We start from the raw sequence: 12,645 nt of genomic DNA, 5'->3' as shown, positions 1-12,645 counted from the left end.
GGAGAGAATTTTATTCATTTTTTTTAAATTTGTTTATTTGTTCAAATATCCATGGAGACGAAAAACAAAAAAAAGGTCTCGGGGTCCAGCTGGCCAGCTAGTATTGGAGAGTGGATGAACGCGTTTGTCTAATTCTTTTTGTTCTCGATTTGTAATCGAAGTTACAATTTACGAGTACCCGCCGTATTACGAAGTGATTTGTTTTCTTTTCGCCCGCTCATCGTTGTGGAATCACGTCGCCTGCAATTCTTCATCGCACATCATTTTGCTGTTCACAGGTCAGAATTTTCCTTTCGGCTGCTCACGTCTTCTAATAAGACTTTAATCTGAAGTGTTTGTTCTCATAATTGTTAAGTACTGTGAAAAACATTTAAAAACAAGTTTCTTGTATAGTTTGATTAATTTTCTGTAATAAGTCTGTCACTATTCTCTTTAATCTATTTTGACCCTGGCCAGGTCACTTTGTTGTTCAACTTATGTAAATTAAATTAACTTTATCGCCCAATGTATGTATATCATATTAATTTAATTTAGTTTAATTTAATCTATATTTCTTCATATCGTTCCTGATTGTCAGGGAGTCAACGTGAAGGGACAGGTTCCGGCGAACTAGCAAAGGTAAGGAGTGTTGCTGCCAATTAAGGATAGCCCCTTCTTCCAACACATTACCCTGGAATTCAGGGTGGCTCAGTTTATGGATGGGTATGTCCGCTCTAACTAAATCACGACATAAATCGGTATCGAACCGGACTTTCCAGACACAGCTCTTGTGGCAGCTTGTGTCACAAAGGTTTGTTGAAACTTAGAATTCCTACCTTTGTTTTCCATGTGTTTTGTTGTCTTTATGTGCTGTGTTACCAAAAAACGTGTAGCTGTTGATATAGGTTTATCCAAACAAAAACAGTATAAAATGCCTACATAGCCCTTAAAAGTCCCACTTGAAAACTCACGCACATACTTTTGAACAAGATATTTCGTCTTTGCGGTGACTTTCGGCATTTTAGGAGTATTCAGTTCACAACACACAAATAATGTTTCAGGTTGGAAAACGCATGAGAGACTGGGTAAAACTGAGAAGTATGATGATGGGGAAAGAAGAGAACTGAGGTCGTAATATTTCTATGAATCCAATTAAACTATTCCAAGAGAACAGTTACAGTGGTACAAACACTATTCCTTTCTCCATTTATTCCAAGAGAAGCAAAGGCGACCGAAAGTTTGCGGAAAGCGGTGGAGCAGCAACTGAACAAACACAAACTCGTTCATTATGTGGAAACGGAAGACTGGGAGGAGCCCGTAGCTCTTTTTCGGAGAATTATTCTTTTTGCCTGCTCAGAAACATTAAAATTTGACGTGCCAAATACCGATATGCCGGATATGTAAACAAATATGCAATTATAACCCACTTATGAAAAATATGCATTTACGGCAATATATGCACAAACATGCAAAATAAATATAGCTTAAATTGATTCCAAATGATTCAAAACATACAGTTTGTTAAAACTGGATGTTTTAGTTCACCAGGAAAAATGTGCAAATGAATATATTTCACAGACCTAATCATTACATTATATCACAATATATTCTTGGACTATATTCTACTGTGTCATTTGGAATTTACGGATGTCAAAGGATTTTGTTGATATTGGCACATGGTCTTGTTGTCAAGAGAACAATGTTGCCTATTCTAAGATGATAAACTGTGTACCCCCTGATGCAAGGCCTTGACAACCGGTAGGTCAACGCTCCGAGATATTTACTAGGGAAAAACAAGCAACAAGAGTCCAATTATAATAATTTAGCCAACAACGCCCTGAACCTTGAGAAGAAGAAGTGAAGATCTTTTACAAAACTAGACTTTTTCACGATTTCTTTCCCATGCTTTTATTAGGATGAATTAACTAATTAGATAATTTGGAGAGTGAGATGCGGTCTGGTGTGACGTAGGTTTTAGAAAAACATTTTATATATCGTGCCGACGTTTCGATTTTTATTGAGATCATCTTCAGGGCCTGGGATTTATAAACATTGTTTAAATTATACAAATACATGTAGGATGTGAAACGTTCGAAACGTTGGCACGATAAAGGAAATGCTTTTCTAAAATCAACGTCACACCAGACCACATCTCACGATCTCCAAATTATCATTAACTAACGGTCACTAAACACCACGCGTAACTAATTAGAACACAAATTTAATGTAAAATAAAACCGTTAAAAAGAATGAAAAATCAGTACAAATATATTTTTTTTAAATCTTCTGTTCGAACTTCGGCTTCATCGAGTAGCTCGTCCAATTAGCGTAGCTCTGACGTTTCAGTGTTTGAGGGGTTTCCTTAATTATTTTTATCTGCGATTTTCAGTATATATTCCTTACTTTTTCTACAGAGATTGTAAAGTACGTAACACAATACTCTTTGGTCTCTACTTCAATACACCCTTTTCTGATAATTTAAACCTCGCCTAGTTTAAATAATAACCTCTAAAGTTTACCTATTACATATTGGCCCATGGCGAAAAAAAATCGTTTTTGAAGTTTTTACTACTATGTGCTTCGTGTATTTGTGGGACTGCGGTGGCCGAGTGATCAGTTTGTCCGACTCGTATTTACTACGCTAGCGGTTCTGGGTTCGAATCCAGTCAGAACCCATCTTTTTTTAATGGATTATAGTACGAAAAATATATAGTAAAATAATTTGACACCTAGTAACAGGTAGTTGGAAGTTAAATCGTCTTTATGAAAGGATTTTCTTTATTTAAATGTAAAAATAAAATTTGGCTACGCCCAACGAGTAAAGTCAACCGATTTAATCACGTACTGTTATTACATACAATTTTCTAACAATGTTAGGATTTCTAAAATCAATAAACAAAGTTATTATTATTCTTTATGTAAGGTATTGGTTGAAATGAAAAAGTTAGTGTCACGAGCGGGATTCGAACCCACGACCTTTGTCTAAATACGCTACTACTCACCACTCTACCACTTGAGCTATTGAGACATCGATACACTCCCGTCCTCAAGGACTGTCTTCATATCGGCTACGCGCTCCCTGTAATAGGACAAAGCACTCCTCGATCAAGTGTGACCTAAGCAGTTTTCTCTACGATTGGGACACCAGCGCGGGGTTTGCCAGAAAAGTAGGTGTCCGTGTGTCAGTCAGGTATGGTTTGTGTTTAAACGAGTGAGCAGGATCCTTCCTTGTCTTTCAGACCATCGGTGAGCCATCGCTGAAAGTTATTCTACTATTTTCTGTTTGTAAGAAGAGTGTATCCTTGGCGAGCTCTTGGCCAAAAAATTTCCGTTATTTGGATCAAATCCGTAGGAATAAACTTCAATTTTTTTTTCCACGAGTTTTTGAATAGTATTGAAACCATCTACGACACCACAGAAGCTCAAAATTGGATGTCGAATAAATCAGATTCCTTGGTTACGGTTAGATTAGTTTCGGTGAGACAATTTCCCGAAGGAGGAGCCACCTAACTTGTCTTCCGGCGATGGTTTTAGATGGAGAGAAATAGTAATAAATCAGCGGGAAGGGGCAATTTTCCGAGAATGAACTGTGCAATTCTAATCCTCGTCATACACAAATCTTTTTAAAAAATCGGCCACGAACTTATTTTAGAATATAATGTATTTCAGGGATCGAGGATATTTCATCAAAGTGATACTAATATAATAGAATGCACTATATATATTTTTTTTGTATTAAATTTATTTATTAAACTGTTTAAACTGTTTTTATTAGACCAACCATTAATTTTACAATAATAATAAGTCCTTATTCATTATGTACCAAGGTGCATTGACCATGTTACGTAAGGTTTTATTTTCGAGTGTTTGTATGATTTGGATATTGGTGTGTTTGGTACAGCCCCATACTTGAATACCACATGTCCAAATAGGCTTTATGACTTGTCTATGGAATAATATTTTACTTTGTATAGCAAGGTTGGAGCCACGTCCAATCAACCAGTATAGATGTCTATACCTTGAATCTATTTCTGTCCTTTTGTTCTTCACGTGTTCTTTCCATCTCAGCTTGGCATCTAAGGTCATTCCCAGATATTTAACCGTATCGCTGTATGGTGTAGTTCCATCGATTGTGAGCGACGGAACACGGTCCACTTTTTTGTTTGTAAAGATTAGATGAACTGATTTATGCTGATTTAGCTTGATTTTGTTTTGTCCATTCGTTTATCTTATTACAAGCATTTTGAAGGATTTTGGTTGAATAGTTGATAGTCGGTCCTACTGATATCACCTCTGTGTCATCTGCAAACTTTGCGATTTTTACTCCATCTATTTTCGAAAAATCACTGGTGTATAACAAGTAAAGAAGTAGACCTAATATGCTACTTTGTGGCACTCCAGCATTTATTGTTTTTAATTTTTGAATATCGATCTTCTTGTTTGACTCTAAACAGTCTGGCAGTTAGGTAGTAACTGATAATATCGGCATACTGCTTTGGTAGCACCCCTTTTAGTTTTTGATGAGTCCTTCGTGCTAGACTATGCACTAATAATCAATTTAAAAGTATATTGTCCATCCCCAATATCCTTGGTCTGCCTACCGTATGTGGTGTGTTCTGTCAGACACGTTTACTCTTGTACCATTTTCAGATGTCTGCCTGTTTGGTGTTAACTACTGGTTGTACTACTGGTGTTGGTAACTGGTGTCTGCCTAACCATCCCTAACCATACCTTTAACCTATTTCTGTCATTTTTTTCTTCACGTGTTTTTTCCATCTCAGTTTGGCTTCTAAGGTCATTCCCATTGCTGTATCGCCGTATGGTATAGCAGTTCAGTCCATTGTGAGCGACGGAACATGGCCCACTAATTTGTTTGTAAAGATTATACGAACTGATTTATCCCGATTTAGTTTGATTTTCCATTTTTTTATCCGTTCGTTTATCTCATTTCAAGCATTTTAGAAGATTTTGATTGAATGGGTAATAGTCGGTCCTAGTGATATCACCGCTGTGTCATCTGCAAACGTTGCAAATTTTTACTCCATCTATTTTCGGAAAATCACTGGTGTATAACAAGTAAAGAAGTGGACCTAAAATGCTACCTTGTGGCACTCCTGCATTTATTGTTTTTAATTCTGAATACTGATCTTCTTGCTTGACTCTAAACAGTCTGTCAGTTAGGTAGAACTGATAATATCGACATACTGCTTTGGTAGCATCACCTTTAGTTTATGGATGAGCCCTTCGTGCCAGACCTTGTCCAAAGCATGTGAGACATCGAAGAAGATAGCAGAACATATTTGTTTTCTTCAAGAGATTTTTCTATTAATAACAATATATGATAAGCTGTGTACGTTATGTACACTTCATACATTCTTTTATAATACCCTTAGATATAACAGTTAAAAGGAGTAGCTTCTTTCTGCCTACGTTACACTTTTATCGACCTTATTTTATATCTTCTATTCGCTTTGAAGAAACATCGTTTTTAGTTTGAATAAAAATAATGTGATTTCTTTTAACGTTAAATTTCCTCTTAGAAAACGTTGAGATAAGAGAGATACTTTGATATTCGATTTAGGTTAAATGGAGCAAGGTCTATTTATTTCACGTAAGAAAAGAACTTGCCAGCATAATTAAGAAGACAAATACATAGAGTAGGCTTTTTATTTTGCACTGTGAACAAAATCAGATAACAGAAACAGTTTATAATTGTTATAAAAATTGTATAATAAAATATATGTTATGATATAATGTCTTAATCTTAGCCTTAGGCTGTAAAATTCATAATTACGATAAAATAGTTTTATGTCTTGTAACCCCTATCTAATGCAATAATGCCTACATACATTCGTAAAGAGTAAGAATATATTGTGATACAATGTGATGATCTGTTAATAGACGACTTGGTTGATAGTAGGGATGAGCATCGATAAAAAAACATCGATGACCACCGTCGATTAAACATCGGAACATAACCATCGACTCTATAGTCTACACATCGATGGTTTTTTGAGTACTTATTACTTAAACCAAATTATTTTCATATGCATATATTATTTTATGTGCCACTTTAGAAACATAGGCAATTTTTTCAAATTTCGCCATTTCTGAACCTATATTAGGAACTTGATTAATAAAAATTATGTTTATTTTGTTAATAACATTTATTAGGAAGGATTTTTGCGTTTGGTTTCATTTATAGTTGTATTTAGATCTCTCGGTCCCTTAAATAAAAGACGTCTATTGTTAAAGTATTATTACGTATTATTTAAGTATTTATTCAAAATACCTCCCTGTTTTTCTTCGATACTTTGGAAAACATCTATAATCCACCCTAGCCAACTTCTGTCTCTTGCTCGAAAAAAGCTAAAAGTTTAACATCTACGTAACTAAAATCAACCATATCCTTAATTTATTAGAATTAATGTATCCAAATTGTACAATGAAACACTACCACATCTTCTCTGGTATGTAATTAAAAAACGTAGCTTCTAGTTTTTGGAATAATCTGTCCAGCTTTGGAAAATAATCATTCAGAGGGAACAGATGTGCCACTAAGGCAAGAAATTGAACAACTCCTGACAGGTTCTGATTGGTCATTTCCATGTCAGAAGAATTGGAGTCATTCCCTATTCACAAAAGTGGAAATTAGGAAAAACTGAAAAAGTTGATAAAACTTTGACAGCCCACCATCAATAGTAAAAAAAACATCGACACAGTAACATCGATGTTGAAAAAATCGAACATCGGCTGCCTACCATCGCTATTGTCTAAACATCGACCACCGATGCTCATCCCTACTTAGTCCCCTTTTGTCATGGTTTTTCTTTTCGTAACGATTTGTGCGCGTTCTTCTGCGTTTTTCCTTTCTATATTTACTTAGTGAAATGCCGAAGGGAGTCTGACAGGAAAACCAAGATTACTGCAGATTATTATTTTACGTTTCTTATGATTAAAACCATGTGACTCTACAACCTAACTCACCTACTAGGCAAGAATCTTAATTGGTTGAAAAGAAAAAGCTAGTACCGCGAGCGGGTCGAACCCACGACCTTCGGAAAATTCGGAAGATGAAAAAGGTTGGCGTCAGAATGTATCGAAGTAACGAAAGCTCAAGTGGTTGAGGAGCGTCGTCTTTAGCCGAAGGTCGTGGGTTCGAATCCCGCTCGTGGCACTAGCTTTTTCATTTCAACCAAAAATCTTACATAAAAAGATTACTTATTTTTATTGTTCACCGAGTCAACTGAACGTCTTTGCGAATTCCTCGAAAAGAAATTCTTGGTTGATTTTCGCCAGTTGTTTAAGTAAGAAATTTTCGTCCCGTACGACTTTTCTAACACAGTCGAGAATTTGATTTTATATAAAACCTTTACATCCACTTTTTAACTCGATTTCTAATATGTACACGGCACTAGGCCTGTATTGTTGTCGTAATTGCCGAACTGTGTACATTACAGCGGAGTGAACTCGACGAATTTACTCGAAACAGGGCGAAGAAGCGAATAGGGGACTCGGTTAAGTTTATGCGGTTTCACGACTTGGAATCGGGCCTCTCGCAAAGTAGCAAAGCTCCGAACTCGAAGTAATGGTATCTATTAAAGGGTACGCAAAAGATTCTTTAAATAAATAAAAATCCAATTCGGCAATGAATCGATTCAAGTTTCAATTACGTTTTCCTCATTGGAAAGTACGCTCATAAACAACGAGCATACACAAACGAGCATACACAAACGAGCATAAACAACATTCCAAACATAAAATTGGTTGATAGTGTGAGATGATGTTTCACCAAGTCTGCGCCAAGTTTGAAATGAACCCCGGTCCAATTTTGCTCGCTTGAACGTTACAACGGGCAAAATAGAATTAATATAAATTTCTATGCGTTCGGTGTAACACTCGGTGGACAATGGGGTTAACATTCGGGATACAAGGGAAGATTATTACAAAACGCACCGGGTAACAAGGTTAGTGAAATTCATATCTCGGGGGGGAGGGAGTGTTTCCACCTCAAACTCATCCAAAAGCCCATTCCCTCAAGAAAAGCTTTACCTACATTATATTTTCAAAATTTTAACCGATAATGACATTTCTTACTAGTACGAGCAATTTTTTAATGATTCGATAGCCGAAAATTGATTTCTAAAATCAATAGAATATATTTATTTTCAGTACAGCATAATAAACAGTCGGTGAAAAATATAAAAGTTACTTTACGATAAACGTGAATATTTTAAATGATTTTGTTTGATTATTTGAATAATAGATCGGCTGTCAGGATTTCATAAAGGACCTGATTGTGAATTGTTGTAATAATTTAGGAATATTTCATTAAAAAACAAAACATTTATAATGCCAGCGGCCCTGAATTTGAAAACCAAAGTCCTTCCAAATACGTAAACTAAAAATACGTAAAAAAATCGAAGAAGTTCCAGGCGGACTTGACTCTAAAAATCAAGTAGCGAACAAGCAGCTATTTCTTTATGGAAATAACGCAAGGAAAATGTATTTTATAACTATTTGACTCGTGCAATCTACGAAGTGTGTAATTTAGTAAATTTAGCAAATAATATTATTTAGCATATTTAGGAAAATGTTACAACGATTAGTTAATTACTGTCTTTTATTGAAAGTGTTTGATTTTTCCTGACCTTACTGAATTTGGTGAAAATTGGAGAGTAAGGGGAAAGAAAAGCCACCTGAGTCTTAGTATTCTTAGAAACAAATGGTCAATTTCTTCAATTCGCTTCCAGTCAAGAAAAATCTGGCTTCCTTATTTAATTACTATTTAATTAATTTTCACCATGAAGGAAAACCAGGCTGAAACGTGCTCATCTCGAACCGTATTGCAATGGTAAAGAATGTTCATTTGGTTAATTCACAATAAATCAATTAAAGAAAAATATTAGTTTGAGAATAGCAATCGTTAATAACACAAATACCACAAAACGTGTTTTTTTATTTTTATCAAGTAAACTGAATTGCTGAACAGAATTTTTATGTAGTTAGATTCACAAATATTTCAATTACCTATGTAAAGTGGGCTTGGCTAAGTCAGTTGAATTTTCTGAATGGGCGTGGTCAAGATTTCTTTTGACGGGCCATAGTGATTTGTAATTTCTAAGTTTTACACTATTTTATACTGTTCTTTCTCACTTTTAGCTCTAGTATTATCATATAAAATACATCATTAAAAAACTTAGTTGTGTTTTCTGTCTATTAGGAAATTGTCGCTTTTTCTTCTGTGTGGCATTTTTACGTTTCTTTTGTATGCTTATGGTTGGTATAATGTGTATACGGAGGCAGATTTGTCTTCAGTTTCAGTTTTTAATCAACTCTCTCTCTCTCTCTCTCTCTCTCTCTCTCTCTCTCTCTCTCTCTCTCTCCCCCACACACACACACACACACACACACACACACACACACACACACACACACACACACACACAATTTCGCGCGGGTGCANTATATCTACGATGCCTATTATATGAAAAAAAGACTCAATTTTTTTCCGTAGATAAGGTCATTTGTTATAGTTGGATAGTCGGGTTCGAATGCAGGGCCGCTGGATTCGAACCCCGGGACTTTACCTTCCAGTAATGAACTAATGGGTGCCGTGTCAATGTCTAAACGTTTTGGCCACCGAAGCCCCTTTAATTGGTATCTTATGACTGATTGGGATGCTGCACTGCTGATGAAGTTGACAACTTCGATCAGGTTCACACGTAACTCCTCTTTCGTCATAATAATATTAAACTTTTTTCCAAAATTTTGTAATGACTTTTTTGTTTCGATTATCTATGTAAAAGTGGGCTTGGCTAAGTCAGTTGAATTTTCTGAATGGGCGTGGTCAAGATTTCTTTTGACGGGCCCTAGTGATTTGTAATTTCTAAGTTTTACATTTTATATTGTTCTTTCTCACTTTTAGCTCTAGTATTATCATATAAAAAACATCATTAAAAAACTTAATTGTTTTTTCTGTCTATTAGGAAATAGACTTGTTCCGGCTACCGACGCCCCACTATGCATAAGGCTCAAATTCAGTCAAAGCTGTGGAAAAATACAATATATGAATAATAAATGGATCTGAGAAAGAATATGAGGAAGACGTGGAAGAGAATGCAGCAGCAGCTTAATGATTTCAACGGCGAAGAGAAAAACTTGGCTTCATGAAGTGACACCTCGCTAGAGAACTCAATTCACACTTTCAAGTCACCAAGACATTACAGAAATTAACTGGCAAAAAATCATCAATTAGGGAATATGCCCGAAGAGTTCTCTGTTTATCTTTAAATTTTGTTGCTCCTCAAACTGAATTGTCTTTAGGAATAGTTTCTATGTACAAATCAGAGGATTAGCCATGGGAAACAATTTGTCAACTGATGCCAGTGGATTTGTACTACACTCCCTCCCGGATAATGTAACCACCAACATAGAAATAACATCCACTTGATCAGAAAATACGTTGACGACTTGCTCTTGATCATCAGGGAAGACAAAATGTGGTTTTGAATGGCTTCAACTCATTCCACTCTGATCTACAATTGACCGATGAAAAAGAAAATCCAATTATAAATTATGTGGATTTGACTATTATATACGATATACCATGTATGTGCACGAATTATTACCAAACCCGACGCTACTCGAAGAAAATTTGCATGTCGGTAATTTATTCTTGCGGAAAATTGGACATCAGATTGAAGTGGGGTGGCGCGTTGCGTTGCGTCAGGTGTTATACACTGTGTGACAGTCGCGTGGCGTATGCTTGCGTCGAACTTATGTGCGCACCCCACCAACGTGCGATAAGGCGTCAGGTGGTATTGGGTCACGTCGCATTGCGATGCGCCAGCAGGTAAGTGTGTTCATTTTTGTACATTTGAAAGACCAAAATAATCAAGAATAAGCATACTTTATTATAATTTTATGTTATGTCAAAACGGCAAATGATAAACTTGTTGTTAGTACGTAATATAAAAAATCCTTTTATTGCAATTAGGAGTTGTCAGTCGAGGAATAGCAAAAACTTCTAGGATGTAAAATGATGGCACGGGGATGGCAAAAACCGTCTCGAGTATTCCAAGATTGCCCTTGACAGTTTCCAGCTCCCGACTATGTCTGTCACCTTCATGCCATCTCGTTGCTTTTCTTCAATGCAAAACCTATTTTATTTTTGGGATAAAGCTCAAGCTTAGGATAAGTTTGGAATGCTCAGACCCGCGCTGAACCGATTCAAAAAGAGGAAAGGATTTTCGTTTAAAATTTTATCTGGTACAGTCGTGTTTGAATAGAAATCGATCAAACAATAGTAAAGGTGTCATCACGTTAATCCTTTACATAATATTTTAACTTTATCTTTATAAAACGCATTTTTTAGACATATAATTAGCAGCATAGCGTTAATGTTTGATGGTTTAGTAAATTCAGTAATTGATTAAAAAAAAATCAAGGATCATCATTTCATATAGTATTTTTCCATTAAAAAAAAGAGCACATATTATGAAGAGAAATAATAATAAAGTGGGAAGTTTATGGGCCGACAAACATCTAAGGTCATAGCCGGCCGTCTGCGTGTTTTCCTTCTTTTTTTCTTCTTTCGCGCGTATTTTGTTTTAAACTGCAGCCATTTGATCGTCTCGATCTGATTACTGACTCTCTGATTTCAAATATATACTACGTTGATATCCTAGAATGCTAGCCTCTCGTTTGTACCTTAGGTTGTCAAATACAGAATAGAAACAAAACATACAGTATATATACATAACCACAAACATAGATGTCTTGTCACATTCACTCCCCCAGAGTACTCGATATTCCTCGGGGCGGGGTTCAACCCTCTCCACTCTCACTAATAAATTACTTTTACTCTCCAGACCTCATACGCTCACCCCAGAGTACTCAATATTCCTCGGGGCGGAGTTATAAGCACCCGTTCTTTTCACGTTAATAAATTACATTCATTACAATTAATTAACATAAAATCAAACACAGACACAACACAAAAACACATAAAAAACTATATACATTTAAAAATCCCTATAGCCCTGAAGTACCGGAACAGCGATGTGTCCGCTGCCGCGCCCCAAGACTACGCACAGGTCCGATGATATGCCAAAATATTGTCTATATACTTTTTTTTCTTCTTATGTCTGAATCTTGTCAACCGATGATAAGAAAGAGCGGATAAATAATGTAATTATTAAGCCATACGTAAACAAATACGATCCGAAAATTAATTAATCCCAAATCTGCCCAGGGGGAAATCTTATGACTTTCTGATAAGCCAAGAGAATTATTACAATATCGATTATGTTAATGGGGGAAAATATTTTTATGCAACGTCTAGCTGTCAGTGTGTAATATTGTATTGCTGGTAATTATTAATAAAATACTGTTTCATTGTAATTCCGCGTGATTACAATATTTTCCGTAAGAAGAAGAAAAAGAGGAAAACTCTAACGCAATAGACGTCGTCGAAAATGAACGAAAATTCTTTATTGGATTTGAATATATTTTCGTTTAAACTGTCAATTGGAAGTGATTTATAAATGTCACGTCAATATATTCAAAATTTTTCGTAATATTTTATACCGCATGCCGGAGAAAATTTCGACGAGGGTGTTAAGCGCGGAAAAACACTGGTCAACATTGATTACGTTAGGCTAA

The sequence above is a fragment of the Cimex lectularius genome, unplaced genomic scaffold, assembly GCF_000648675.2.
Source record: "Cimex lectularius strain Harlan isolate CLEC.00 unplaced genomic scaffold, Clec_2.1 scaffold135, whole genome shotgun sequence".
Classification (NCBI taxonomy): Eukaryota; Metazoa; Arthropoda; class Insecta; order Hemiptera; family Cimicidae; genus Cimex; species Cimex lectularius.
The sequence above is the reverse complement of the archived record's forward strand: the minus strand, read 5'-3'. Positions refer to the sequence as shown.